Below are 12,365 nucleotides of genomic sequence, written 5' to 3'. Positions count from 1 at the left end.
GCGTCCGAGTATACCCTTAAAGGGGTGTCCGAGGACCGTACCTATCCAGGGTTAAAGAAATTACGAAGCCATTCCATTTATATAATTGCATCTAGGTATAATCATTATTATTATTATTATTATTATCATCATCATTATTATTACAATACTAGCTAAGCTACAACCCTAGTTGGAAGAGGAGGATGCTAAAAGCCCAAGGCCTCCAAAAGAAAAAATAGCACAGTGAAGAGAGGAAATAAGGAAATGAATAAGCTATATATGAGAAATGATAGTAAAGCATATAAAATATCTTCAAGATTAGTATCATTGTTAATATAGATCTATCATATATTAGCAATAAAGAGGGAATCATGTCAACCTTTTAAACATAAAAACATTCACTGAAAGTTTGAACTTCTGAAGTTCCAACGATTAGATTTTTTTATTACATGTATGAGCTAGACTATGGTATGATTCATTAGAATTTATTATAATGAGTGGGAAAAAATAATTTCTGCAAGGTTTTTAAGAGCTAAATAGAATATTTCAAAACATAATGGGATGACGATATCTGCATTTGGACGACCTTTGCCGATGGAACTGCTGAAACAATATAGCGTAGTATACATTGGCAATGAAACCAACAGATTTTGTAGATTTGAGAACAAAGACCTCAGAAGAATATTGAGAGAGTTAAATGGCAGGAAACGATTAGAAATGAAACTCTAAGACGGATTACTTGAGTGCCATATGTGGATGAGATCATGGTGAGGGGTAAATGGAGATGGTTTGGGCATACTCTTTGCACTCCCCAAGAGAGATTAGTTCACCAAACTTTCAACTGGGCTCCAAAAGGCATTAGAAGAATTGGAATAGCAAGGCCTACATGGCTGAGGACTATGAAGTGTGAAGTGGGAGATGATGTATGGAATAGTATTGATTTAAAAGCTCGAGATATAGACGACTGACAAAATCTACCCGAGGCCCTTTGCGTCTATAGGCATAGGAGAGGAGATGATGATGATGATGATATATTAAAGTACCAACCAAACTCGGCTGAGTCCTTCGTCATGCAAAGGGGAATGCTGAGAAGAAAGAGCATGTTTTTTTTTTCTTTAAACCCAAAATTGGGGGAAGGGCCATGGTAGATAGATAAAAAGATTAAGTTTTAATGTTCGGGTTTTCACCTAATCTTTCATTTTTCGTTTCAGTGCATTGTTATTCAGAAGCACGTGCGAAAGTATCTCGCTGTCAAACACTTCAGGCTTGCTGTCAAAGGTTTTATCACTTTGAAAGGCATGGTCAGGTGTTTCTTGGCTAGGAGGAGGTTGAAAAAACTCAAGATAGAAGCCAAATCTATTGAGCATCAGAAGAAGGGATTGGAGAACAAGATTATCTCTCTGCAACAGAAACTCACAGAAATGGTTGGTTTTCACAATGTTGAGCTTTTTTAATTGAGTCGACTATCATGTTTTTTTTTTTTAATTTTGTTTATAATATTCATGGGATCCTTCAGGTACACTTCATGAAGATACATAGGCCTAAATATGCCAAGGCACTTCCCCCAATTTTGGGGGGTAGCCGACATCAAACAAATGAAACAGAAAAGGGGACCTCTCCTCTCTATCATCTTCATTTCATGAAGATGGTAGCATTATATTTCATATTCCTGTAATAAAGCAGTTTTTCTTTAGTTCAAGTAGGAAATTACTCTAATCCAGAGGGATTCCATTAGAGGCATTCTCGTTGTTCGATATCACAGTTCAACCACGAGAATCCTGATGACAAAATTTTATCAATGAGAATTTTAGTACTCTCTCTTCTCTACAAAGTGTTGTGTAGAAGAAATATATGATTTGTTAATATTAACCTAAAACAGACCATAAATAGCAAATTCTAGAGGTATGTTGTATCTAGTTGAACTTTCCAACGTAAGATTGTAGTGAAGGGAGCCACAGAGATTTTATTTATTGTAGTTGACAGAAGCTTGACACCTTAAAAGAAGGAATAACAAATGTTTTTGTGGCTAATAGGCGAGATATAGAAATAGCTATAAGTTTTGTTGGAGTAACTAAATTGCACGAGAAAGTACAGTGCAATCGAGTAAAGTTATCTTCAGTTGTTTAGTAAAGAAGGGCATTTGCTGTATATTGCATATCTTTGCAAGGTTTAGCTTATAACAGCCCTTTGAAAAAGTAGTCTTTTACAGTCTTTTCATTCTGTAAGTGTCTAGACTTACAGAAGTTAAATGAGATATCCATTTGTTGATCCAATCATTTTTTAGATTAATTATTTACAGTATATTGAGATGTAATTAGGCTTCAGTGATTCAAAATTTAGTCTTTATTTTATGTGTGGTTTCCTGATTCCACTTTGTTTCCATGATAAACTGATATTCTTTTGGATTCTGGATTCAGCAATGCCAGGCTAATGCCAAAAATTGGAACATGAGAATTGTAAATGAACAATTTTTAAATTCTTGGTTTTTGTTTTAGCGCAATCGTAAGATTTCACTTAAGAAATATATCCAGCAAATACTGTATTGGTATAAATATAAAAATAGAAATATTTGCTAGAATTCCATTATATTTATGATATGAACAGTAATACTGAACTCTTTAACACAATCTGTTTGTGATAAACTACCGTATCACTATTTTTATCCAAAGCTGTTCACAGTATAAATATTCAAAAGGTTTTTGTGTAGTAAAAGAAATAGTTAATAAAAATACCTTTATTTCAAATTCAAAACTTTCATGTCTCGGCAAAACGGCAAGTCATGGCTTCTTACATGGGAAAGAAAATTGATTCAGTAAGCTCCTATTCATGTAGTTATAATTTTTACATATTCAAATTCTACTGTTTCTATTATTTTTTCCAGAAACATGAAAACAATAATATCAAAGCATACAAGGAAGAGATAGCCTAACTGCTTTGAAGTCACCGGTTGTTGATATGAAGGCACTGGAAAGTCAGTTGAAGGGAACTACCAATCGGGTCACGGAGTTCGAAGCCCTCATCACGAAACTCACAGAAGAAGTTGAGGTAATTGTGATTTGAAACTACTACTACTTGTTAATTGATTTGTTATTCTGCACAAGCATAGAATGTTTGTAAGCATAAAACATCTACTTGTACAATAATTGATTTGTTATTCCACACAAGAGTAGAATGTTTGTAAGCATAAGAAAATATGCTTAATTAATTACTGTAATTACAGCATGAGAGAGGTGAGAAAATGGACATCTTGACCCAGAAGGAACAGGCCGAGAAGGAGAACCGCGAGTTGTTTGAAAGACTCAATACAGAAAATGCGAGACTCACCGAGGAACTTACAGGCACAAAAAGAAGAGATCCTGAGGCAAGGGGAAGGTAAGGTGATGATTAGATGATTGAGAAATAATTATATCATGAAAGTAATTGCTGGATAAGAATTTCAATCTCTTAATGTTCTTTGCGTAATGTCTAAGAGTGTCTGGAGCCTCATATGGAAGTTACATTGGATTATAATGTCTTCAAAGAATTGTAGAAGACAGAAGGGTCTGCTGTCTTTTTCTAGTATCAACCTGAATCAAGATGAATGATGAAAGTACCTTCAGTGATTCCGGAGGAATCAAAGATTTTCTTAAAAGTTCTCTCTCTTCATTTTCTGTTTGCGATTAGAAAAGAAATCCTCATTATTTCATTGTTTCTGTTAAAGGAACAGTTCACTAACGTGACAATTTGTACCGTTATAATTTCTATGTTGTTTGTGTCTCATTGATCATGTAGTTTCTAAAGTTCTTATTGAGGAAAGAGAACACTTGGCGCTTATTGACATTGAATCTCAGACCTGCACTCTTACAGATTTCTTGAAAGTAGTTGAAATAAAATTCTTGAATATATTTTACCGAGGCATAAGTGGTGTCTTTTCATCAAAACGATTTTATAAACTAAAGAGATATAGAATTATTTTTGTAAGTTTTAATTGTTCCATTTCAAGTATTATACTACAGTATATATTTGACTTATAAATGCATATTTTCCAGAACTGCTTCGAAGGAAATTTGAAGCATAAAAGCAGCAAATAATTATGGAAAGCTCAGAAGAGAAGGCAGCATATCAGAGATTGTTAGGAGAGTACAATAGATTAGAGCAGAAGAATGACACTCTCGAAGAGCAGCTTGCTAAAGTGAAAGGCGGCACCCATAAGGTACAATGTAAAGGTTTTTCTGGGTCGACCTGTGACGGCCGGCGAAAAAGTCCTTCTTTGTACTTTTTCTGATATAAATCTTCCAAATATACCAGAGAAAATTAAAAGCATGGAATGCAGAGGTTACAACCCTCGCGCGAGCACCTTGTTGGTGTCGTATATCTAACAAGGGCGTTTGAAAACACTATTCACAGGCTGTCTTCCATTTAGATAATCCCTTCATCAAAGGGGGAGGGCCGTGACAGGCCCTAGAGAATACAGTTGGGTTACCCTACCGACACCTACCACTCGCGCTCACCAGGTCATCCTTCTGTTTTGGACTTGACCGCAAAGTTGATAAGTGTTTTGCCCAGTGTTTTTTCGAAGTGATTGTCGTTAATTCAACATGACTGACGTTGCTACTTCACCCTTACCAATGTTAAGTACCATAGTTTGTTTTGGCAGCTTTTGATAGTACCGGGCATTTGTTCTGTTTCCAATATGGTGGTTTTTAGTTTTGGAAGCGATTGTCCTGCCGAGGTATCGGCAGCCATTTTGGGTTATGTTCGCTTCGGTAAATATTCTAGTTATTTTTCCCCATCTGGTACTCTGTCATCTAGGTTATATCACTTACGTTTTATGGCCTTTTTGTGTTATCATTAATTTTTATTAGTTTATACTATGATATTTATTTGCTTGCAAGTCCAATTTGGACCTACGAAGAATAGCGATTTAAAGAATAGCGAATTAAAGTTTAGCGATTTAGTCTGTTAGTTTGTACTCGCCTCAGAGGCTTCGATTTAGACTATATCCTTGTTTATTTGTTACGTTGTCGTTATTCTTCGTTCTTGGTTATTACAATTACTAAGAAAAGCAATCAATTTTATTAATTTTCTTGTTTTATTGTGTGATGTTAGTTTTTTATTATGTAACCTTGAGTGCGAAAACAGAGACTGCTCGTTCCGTGTTCTACAGATATGAGTTATCCCTTCTCTCGTTTTCTTTGTTAGCTCGAGTAAGAGAGGTGAATTTCCCGTTCTCCGTTTTTATACGATCACGAGTTATTCAGGCCTCCTCTTAGTCTCAGAGTTGATGATAGTACGTTTAATATTATAAACGTTTTTATTGATGTGGTTACTGTTAATATAGCTAACACTATTAATAGGTACGTTAGTGTATGAGTCATTAATTGGGGTCGTTTTATACCGACACCCTTAGCTCCGCCTTGAGTTATGCTTAGCTCCGCCTTGAGTTATGCTCCGCTATAATGGATACTCATTGGGTGAGAACTAGTTAACGTACAGGAGCAGATTTTTGGAGTGCAACGGTGAAATCCGGCACTCGGACTCCGGCTGAAGCCTTTTACACACGAACCTTTGTCATGTTTGATCATAATTACACCGTTACAGCCGGCGTCACGGGAGATAACACAATCATTCATTGAGGTTAATGTTATCGTACCGGGGACGGTCACGATATCACGGTGACGGGCCTTTGCTACCGGATCTCCGGTACAAACAGAGATCAAGCAGACGGCCAGAACCGGAGTTAACAATGTGATACCGATGAAGACTTCACAGTTTCATTATTACGGGCCCTTTTTCATCGAATCTCCGGCTTCACTGGAGATAACACAAACATTCAGTATTAGAGAATGTTATCGTACCGCTGAGGATCACGTTTTCACGATGACGGACCTTTGTCACTAGTTCTCCGTTACAAACAGAGATCAATCAGACGATCAGAATCAGGGTATGAACCCTTTTTCATGAATAATCACTATATCGTTATTACGATCCTTTTCATCGAATCTCCGGCTTAATCGGATATCGTACAGGCGATCAGCATTGAGGTTAATATTAGTTTTCCTCTGGTGTTCACGTTGTCACTATGACGGACCTTTGTACCGGGGATTGTTACCGGAGCTCCGGTATAGACAGAGATCACTCAAACCACGGGTGGCCAATCTCTTGTTTTGCTGTAAAGGAAAGGATTTAACATGAATACAAAGTAAACTGTACTTACTTTAATGACACTTTGAATTTGCGTTGGTAATATTCAATAGCTATTCTTGAAAGTCCTAATAAAAATATATGAACATAACTATGCCTATATTTATGCATATATTTAATTCTAACTATTTATAAATATGGATAAATATCCATACAACATCGTGTTCAAATAGAAATAAATTGATTATGCCTATATTTATGCATTTTCAATTCTAACTATGCCTAAATATGAATAGATATCCATACAACATAGTGTTCAAATAGAAATAAATTGATTGTGCCTATATTTGTGCATATTCAATTCTAACTATACCTAAATATGAATAAATATTCATACAACATCGTGTTCAAATAGAAATAAATTGATTATGCCTATATTTATGCATATTCAATTCTAACTATGCCTAAATATGAATAAATATCCATACAACATAGTGTTCAAATAGAAATAAGTTTCCACTCAGTACTGGGAACCGAACGTTGGCCCCTTCTAATGAAGGGCCGGGTCGAGACTAACCATGCCATGAGAGGCTATCTACTGTTCCTTGAAACTCTGGTCAGTGAACAGATGAATCAATAGAATACTAATAGCCTGTAAATAATGTTAGACCCGGTTCTGAACGTCTGAGTCAGGGGTGGCCAACCTGTGGCGGATGCGCCAACAGTGTCACATTTCATGAATACAAGTGTCGAACTATACCCCAAAAGATAGTACATTAAATGACTATTCTTTAAAATTTATTTTTATGAGTTATACAGCTGATCCCAGCCTGTGAATAAGATCACTAACCAAAGTTCAAGGAACATCCAGACTTATGTCCCCTTTCTGTTACAGAACGTTCGCCTACATGGTTCCCGTCAGGATGATGATGAATCTCTCTGGCCTGCAAGAGAGGCTCTCCGCCCTTGGGTATCAAGGTTGGGAAGAAATGCTCCATCTATAGGTCCCTATCTCCTCAGAGTGTCCTCTCTAAGGTTGGACGACGACCCCATGGACGGGCAGGTAGGTGGGGATGAGTTTTGAGCCTTCAGCTTTGCAATTACCTACGTCACCGACCTAGGACCCTTAATGGATCCTGATGTTCATGTTACCCTGCATAAACCGTGACTGCTAAAAGCAACACATTCTAGGGAAAACCAAGGGGCTATGACGGAGCTCAAAAGTATGGTGGTGAGTCGGATCCGTTCAGGAACTCGGAAGTTTCCCCCTACAGCCCCAGGCATATCGAAGTAACCTCCTTCGATAAAAAACAACGCATAGAGATTTGCCTTACATGTTCCATATATAGATGGTACCATAAATCTGGATGGCATAGACGTCCTCCCTCTGGGGGACCTAGATTTTACTCCCAGGTACTAGAATTCCCATTCAACGGATTCGTTCGATTAAAAGAGATTGCCATGGTTAGGTTAGACAAGGTACCGAAGGTAACAGTATTATTTCCTAAAGGGCAGGCCCGGTCTGTCTGGACCAGGATGTTGTCAGTCTTGGGGGTACGATAATTCCAAGATCTGCCCTTCCAATTCGACCTACACGTTTGATGGTCTGATCGGGTTAGTTGTGGGAAATACGTTCTGTCTGAGGCCTCTATCAGACAGGAATCGATAGTCGGTTACCCACTCGTCATCACAGCCTTCCTCTGATTCGACGTCTATGCATCCAAATCCCCCTCATCAGGTGGTCTACCTCACTGATTCCCCAGGTACACAGCCCAACCCCGTTGGGATGTTTTACCTGCATACAGCCCTAGATCCGAACCCTCAGGCTCCTCTCGTGGACACCAGAGAGGAAGCTACAGGAGTAGAAGACAGTCTCGCCATAGAGACGGACCTAGGAAAAAGGGGGCTCGGAGAAGGAAAGTACCTAGATTCACCCCCTCACAACGCGGTGGTCCCGGTAGGGGGTAGACTTTACCATTTTCGAGACCATTGGACCTTCGGTCTGTGGGCTCATAGCATAATCTCTAAAGGTTTGAGGCGAAAATGGCCACAAGGTCCTCCTCCTCCACCAGTGACCTTCTCCCAGAAATCCACTCCCATCCTGAAAGAGTACACCACAGGGTTACTCAAGAAGAAGTAATCAAACGGGATCGATCACTGAAGTTCCAAAGCCACCTGTTCACGATTCCGAAGAAAGGCTTGTCGGCATTGAGAGTGGACCTGGACTTGTCAAGCTAAACTCTTACATTCTCTGCGACAAGTTCCGGATGTTGACTATCTCTCAGGTACGGACCTTACTTCCCCGTAGGACCGTCACCACCTCTGTCGATCTTACCGACGACTATTATCTTGCGCCTATAGCTCGAAACTTCTCTTCTTATCTGGGTTTCCGCCTAAGCAGGAAAGCCTTTGTGTTCAAGACATGCCCTTTGGCCTCGACATTGATCCCAGGATATTCACGAAACTGGGAGAGAGAGTGTTAGAACAACTCAGGAACCAAGAGATACAGATCACTGCTTATCTGGCCGGTTGGCTCATTTGGGCCCGGCCGGTCATAGAAGGCAACAGAGCTACGAAGGAATTACAGTACTTCAATTTCTCGACAACCTGTGATTTCGGGTCAATCTCCAAAAAAAAATCTCGCCTGCAACCATCAGGCCGCTTAGAATGGTTAGCCATTCAGTGGGACCTTTCGAAGCACACGTTGTCTCTCCCTTCCAAAAGGTAAGAGGAATAGTTTCCAAGATCAAAAAAAATTTTCTCAAACACAAACAGGTGTCCGAAGAGCCTTAGAAAGTATCCTCGGACTTTTCCAATTCACTTCAGTAACAGATCTCCTAATAAAAGCCAAACTCAAAGACATCAATCGAGTTTGGAGAAAGAGAGCTACAGTACCTATAAGAGACATGGTCTCGAAGATCCCCTCTGTCTTGAAAATGAGACTACGACCATGGTCCGAACCGAAGGACCTCTCCAAATCGGTTCCTCTACAATTACCACCTCCACAAGTGACATTCCATACAGCCGCGTCTCTAAGTGGATGGGGGGGGGATTACTCCGAACATCAGATATTTCAGGTTCTTGGTCTCTCTCCATGAAACAGTCCCATATCATTGTTCTCAAAGCCATGGCAGTGTTCTTGACCCTGAAGAGAGACTCTCCTCAGAGGTCGACCCACATCAGAGTAGTGTCAGACAGCACAGACGCAGTACACTACGTCAACAGGGGAGGATCCAAGTCACCCAACCTGAATCAGATCCTGGTCACTTTCTTCGCCTGGGCAACAGAAGAGAACTGGTTCCTGTCAGCACCTCACCTAGCGGGAGGCCAGAATGTGAGAGCGGACTCACTATCCAGGACGGATCCACTGGAGTCAGAATGGTCTCTAGACATAATTTCATTCCGGTGGATACTCAGGCTCGTTCCAGGCCTCCAGGTAGATCTATTCGCAACTCAGATGAATCACTAACTTCCTTGTTATGTGACCCCAACCCTGGACCCTCGGGCTTATGCCATGGACGCATTACCCCGGGATTGGAACCATTAGAAGAAGATTTCCCTATCTCCCCCAGGGAATCTTCTAAAAACTTTTACACAAACTACGCTCCTTCCGGGGCGCAGTACTTTAGTACCACCTCACTGGCCAAGAACAGTTGGTTTCCTCTCCTCCTCGAGTTGAAACTCAGTTCCATCCGGATCCCGTTCCTCAAACTGACCCGAGTATCCAAACTCACTGTGTCAGATTACTCAAGGATAGCCAAAACTCTAACTTTGTGGACTACAGGAAGTTGGCAGCTCGTAGAGATGCGAACATTGAACCGGAAAACGATCTCTTCATCGAATGGGACAAAAGGGACTCGACAATTCGCCAATATGATTCGGCCGTTAACAACTAGTAGGTCCCCTAAGAGTGCAGACCATACTCGTATGTCCCCGCATTTAGCCATCTCTTTCTTGAGGTTCCTATTTGACAAAGGCCTAACAGTTAGCACTTTAACCACCATCAAGTCAGCTTTGAAGAAGATCTTCCTTGTTGGGTTCAACATTAACCTAGCTGATTCCTATTTCTCATCAACCCCAAAAACATGTGCTAGGCTTCGACCTTCGGTTCGGCCACAAAAGGACTCTTGGTCTCTGAACGGTGTTCTCAAACTTGCGATGGACACGGACAATGAATCCTGCTCTTATATCACTCTTCTTAGGAAGACTTTATTTCTAACGGCTATGGCCTCAGGTGATGGAACATCAGAACTAGCAGCTCTCTCACGAAACCCGGAAAACATAGATTTCCTCCCTTCAGCCGAAGTACTCCTTTTCCAGACAAAGCTTTCCTAGCTAAAAAATGAGGATCCGCAAAATAGGTGCTCCCCTCGGAAGATTATTCTTCATCCCCAGGATCATTCTCCATGTACAGTCACACTCTCAAGCCCCTTTTTAGCTAGAACTGCCACCCGCTCGTCTGGCCCCTTGGTTATCAGGGAACAAGGAGGTACTATTTCCATTCACGGTATCAGGCAACAAATCCTCTACTTCATTAAACATACTAATCCGGAATCATTTCCCCAGGCTCATGATATACGGACAGTAGAGGCCTCCAACAATGATTCCCAGAACAGGGACTTTGATGATTTTAAAAAATATACGGGTTGGAAATCCCCTATGGTTGTCAAACGCCAATATCTAAAGATCTTACAGGCCCTTAAATGCCGACGATGGCAGAGGGAAGCCTTATCCCTCCCCATTAATCTCCTCTTCTTCCTTTCTTCCATCTCTTCTCTTCTCCCTCCTACCCGCCACTCACACCACGTCGCCGCTCTCCTTGGTAGTTCGTTAGCCCTATGATATTTGCCATGTTTAATTCCTATGGTTTAACTATTATTGTAGTTACCGTTCCTTTAATGTTTAGATATACTTAGACATGTAAGGTTTGATGCCTTTTGCAATTCGACACTCAGTTGGTTCCTTGTCGTCATTATTATTTAACCTTACGTTCCCTATGTCATTTGGCTGGTTGGTAATTGGACGATTACTTTATTATATCATAGTATTGTCGTACATGGTGATTGTATTCTCCTCATTATGTTATTAATTTATTGGGCTTGGAAGGCATTCTCTGGTACTTTTTCGCCGGCCGTCACAGGTCGACCCAGAAAAGGGATTTTGACGAAGGAAAAATCTATTTCTGGGGAGAGACCTGTGACGCCCGGCGAAACCCTTCCCGATTATTTTTGTACGGACCCACCCTTTCCTTGCCAAGCCATATGTTCTTGCAGAAGGATGACCTGGTGAGCGCGAGTGGTAGGTGTCGGTAGGGTAACCCAACTGTATTCTCTAGGGCCTGTCATGGCCCTCCCCCTTTGATGAAGGGATTATCTAAATGGAAGACAGCCTGTGAATAGTGTTTTCAAACGCCCTTGTTAGATATACGACACCAACAAGGTGCTCGCGCGAGGGTTGTAACCTCTGCATTCCATGCTTTTAATTTTCTCTGGTATATTTGGAAGATTTATATCAGAAAAAGTACAAAGAAGGACTTTTTCGCCGGGCGTCACAGGTCTCTCCCCAGAAATAGATTTTTCCTTCGTCAAAATCCCTTTTTTATATTGAATGCATTAATGTCCATTCACAATCAGTCTTGTGAATTGATAGAAATAATCCCTTTTAAGAATACTAGTTTTAATTTTTCCTCTATAATGTTGTAAAATAAACAAGTTTTTATTTTATATACACTAACGTCAGTCAGTCTTGTAGATTGATAGAAATAATCTCTTTTGAAAATACTAAAGTTTTATTTTGTTCTCTAAAATGTACAATAAAGAAATTTTTATTTTAAACACACTGTCCATTCACAGCCAGTCTTTTAGATTAACTGTAACCTCTTTTGCGAAATACAAAATTTTTATTTTGTTGGTTATATTTTACAGAGAAGCGCCAGCAATGTAAGCAATAGCGGAGCAAGCGATACTCCCACAGAACTGGTGAGAGATGATATCATGGATCTAAGTTCCATGATTGGCAATGATGTGAGTATTTAAAACTAATTCTATAAAAGCAGAACATTGTACATTTTTCCAATGCATAATTTTTCTGCATTGCTTCGGAGCCTCTGTTTCAATATTCTCTCGTTGAATTTACAAGGAGTAACTTAAAGTATACTGAAAAGTGGTTATTTTCCTTGTAGTTTGGTAATATCTCTTGATTATCCAAAGCTTGATGGCATTATTGACGGAGTGCGCTTTGTGGATAACCAATTCCGAAGTCCT

At 39.9% G+C, this 12,365-nt stretch overlaps 1 pseudogene; it reads left to right on the top strand.

Annotated features, from left to right (window-relative positions):
- The window catches only part of LOC137630037 (unconventional myosin-Va-like), a 173,540-nt pseudogene that overhangs the window by 94,497 nt on the left and 66,678 nt on the right, over positions 1-12,365 (top strand).

The sequence above is a fragment of the Palaemon carinicauda genome, chromosome 38, assembly GCF_036898095.1.
Source record: "Palaemon carinicauda isolate YSFRI2023 chromosome 38, ASM3689809v2, whole genome shotgun sequence".
Lineage (NCBI taxonomy): Eukaryota > Metazoa > Arthropoda > Malacostraca > Decapoda > Palaemonidae > Palaemon > Palaemon carinicauda.
This window is presented reverse-complemented; position numbering and strand designations above follow the sequence as displayed.